Source organism: Lactuca virosa, chromosome 6 (genome assembly GCF_052849685.1).
Source record: "Lactuca virosa cultivar CGN04683 chromosome 6, Lactuca_virosa_CGN04683_v6, whole genome shotgun sequence".
Lineage (NCBI taxonomy): Eukaryota > Viridiplantae > Streptophyta > Magnoliopsida > Asterales > Asteraceae > Lactuca > Lactuca virosa.
In genome coordinates this window covers 37088988-37092175 of record NC_136431.1, presented here as the reverse complement: position 1 = coordinate 37092175, position 3188 = coordinate 37088988, and the positions used below count along the sequence as shown (strand labels likewise).

The 3188-nt window shown below is 35.1% G+C and overlaps 1 pseudogene; it reads left to right on the top strand.

Annotated features, from left to right (window-relative positions):
* The first annotated feature begins 357 nt into the window (after window positions 1-357).
* Window positions 358-2713, top strand: LOC145121447 (transmembrane 9 superfamily member 11-like; annotated as a pseudogene).
* The last annotated feature ends 475 nt before the right edge of the window (window positions 2714-3188 follow it).

The following is a 3188-nucleotide window of genomic DNA, read 5'->3' as shown; positions in this document are numbered from 1 at the left end:
CCTTTGACCAGGGAGTCCGCTTGGAGGGGGTGGAAGATTTTCCGAAGGAATAGAAGGAACAGAGGAAGAAGAAAGGGTCGACTGTGTAGACATGATTTTTGAGGATTACAAACACCATGGCCCCACAGTGGGCGCCAAATGTTTTTGGTCAAAAATCAATAAAGTGTTATTCAATCAAATTGTATGAGAGGATGTGGTGTTCTAGTTGAAATAAGTATTGAATTGAGAACAAAATCGCACAAGTGGTTTACAAGGAAAGCCTTTGATCCTTGTTAGGATCTCTGGCACAAAATGTTAGGAGGTGATAATAAGTACCTGCCTTGTTTAATTATATTGATTGAAATGTGAGTTACACAAATGAAGGTAAGTATACGAATACAAATGTTGCAGTAAGTCTAGTCGTGTGTAGTGTGCATAGTACATGTGTATTTATAGTCTAGTCTAAGTAACTACAAGTCCGATATTTCCATGATCCTCTTGAATAAGTATCAACACGTTGTTTTGACTTGGTATTTTCGGGTCTTAAGCTTGGTGAAATCGTTTCTTAGTTAAGAATGAGTCTTATGTTGAACATTTCTGCACATGTGAGAAATATAGCCGTTAAATTTTGTTAAGATGTAATAATAATAATAATAATACCTAACGCACACATCCACTGTTCTATTCTTAAATCTACATCTTTCGTCTCCAGCGAGCCTTCAACTCTCAAACATTTGGCTGAGCGGCACCTATCGATCAACTATTAATACCGCTAAACTATATGCCCTTTGGTATCAAAAGAATCAATTTTATTGATGTAACTTAGATATTTCATAAAATTTTATTGTTTGTCCTAAAATTTTAATTAGTGAAAGTCATATTCATTCCATGTTATGTAGTTAACGACTGCAAATTTACAACTAAATCATAATTATGCATATCCAAACAATTGTAGAGCAGGATTCAAGTGCATAAAAACTTATGTATAAGCTTGTTTTATTCACGTACATATTTATGATTTATAGGTGTCGCTCTGTTAGTTTTCCTTTTAAATATATACGACAAAATCATATGTTAAGAACTTAGAAAAGTCGTGTAGACAAAATCATATTAATATAAAATAAAACTATTTATATTTCAATATTAAATTATTACACCGTTTTGTGGGGTTCCTACTTCCTAAAACGCAACCACCACACGTGAAGAAATTAGAAAGTGGTTCCCTACTACCCTCAAAATGCATAGATATAAATACATTTCCCCATGTCGACGACACTTTATTCCTATATCTACTTACAACACTCCACTTCAGATCATAAGGTAACTTCACATCTTTTTACAGATCTGCATTCGGTGATCCTCCATGTGGTTTATCAATGAATTCAAGATATTGGTTTTGATATCGATATAGATTTCATAATTCATAAATACGACGTGGGTGATCGATTATATGCAAAAGTCAATTCACTTACCTCAATAGATACATAGATTCCATATTAGTATTACTCTCTATCCTTCCGTAAGGACTCTTGAAGGCATAAAATATAGAGCCGAAAACATTGGTGAGCTTCAAATGGGAGATCCAAACGAAAACTTACCTTACAGGTTTAATATGTTCAAGAACTAGAGTGAGATAGTTTTATGCAAATCAAATCCTTTATCAAGTGGTAAATTCAAGACTTTGAAAGAAATTAAGAATCGACGAAATGTATCATGTTAACTTGAATCTCGATAATCTTCCTGCAATTCGGTACACTAAAAATGATGGATACTTTCTCTGATGCACTCGTTATCCCATCAGAATCAAAGTTAAATACATTTACTATGTCTTCAATCATTTGAAATTTACATATTTAGATCATAAATATGAACACAACAACGTTGTAGTGTCATTGGGACTGGTGATAGTGTTGAATTAATCAGACGTGGCAATGAAACAAACACCAAAGGCTAAATGGTGGTGGATTCGAAGTTCAACCACGTAACATCAGTCATGATGTTAGTTTATCAAAAGATATTAAATTTTTTTGGAAAATACTCAAAATGACCCTGGACAATATGGGGACCGTTGATGGCTCATCCTGTTGGGTAATCTTGATGGGTCAAGTCGGGATTTTGGTTACGGGTCAGTGGGTCACCGACTGCTGGAATAAATTAGGTTGATTAGGTTATGTTAATGGGTCACATGTTAGTATATTACCCATATTTATTTCGTTGTTGAATTGGTCATATGTTGACCAAGTGTGAAGGAGAATAATGGGGTTTAGTTGCCACTTTCATAGGAAGCACATGCACCTAGTATTTAGGTTTGTTTTGTCGTCTATAAATAGGTTAGTTTGTCTTTTGTTTTTGTGTGTAATTAGTTTTCCTTCTCGGAAGTAATCTAGCAGTGAGAAAACCCAATAACTTGTCTATATTTATTGGTTGTTGTGTAAATTACATGAGAGTCTATAGTTACAGGTTTGCGAGTAGATTAAAGGAAAGGCTAATTTCCAATAGTTAGTAGCAGAGCACCATGTATGAACCTGGTTCGTAGCAAGAAAGAAATGGCTAATTACAACCCTATGTAATCAGGTCAAGAGGAAGAAAGATACAGTAACAGAAGTTTGTTGTTTGTTAGGAGGTAAGAAAGAAGAAGCAAGTAGTAAGAATCGTAAGCAAGAAAGCAAGTAGGAAGAAGAAAGAAGTAGCAAGAAAAGAAAAGCAAGTAGCAAGGTTGAACATGCTTTGGTGATCACAAGAAAAGCAAGATAGCAAGCAAGAGGCTTGTAGCAAGTAGCAAACCAGAATTTTGTAGCAAGTAGCAGCATACATCACATCAAGTAGCAGCAAAATCACAACAAGTAGCATTCATAAGACATAAGAAATAAAGCAAGAAAACAAGCAGGAAGATGAACCAATCAGTAAGGTTGATCATGTTTTGGCGTTAAAAGAAGCCTGAGACAGAAAGAAGTTTGAACAAGATTATAACAAGAGAAGGAAGATCAAGATCATCAAGATTAAGGGGGTGAATGTTGGGTAATCGTGATGGGTCAAGTCGGGATTTTGGTTACGGGTCAGTGGTTCACCGAATGCTAGAATAAATTACGTTGATTAGGTTATGTTAATGGGTCACATGTTAGTACTTTACGCATATTTATTTGGTTGCTGAATTGGTGATATGTTGGCGAAGTTTGAAGGAGAATAATGGGGCTTAGTTGCCACCTTCA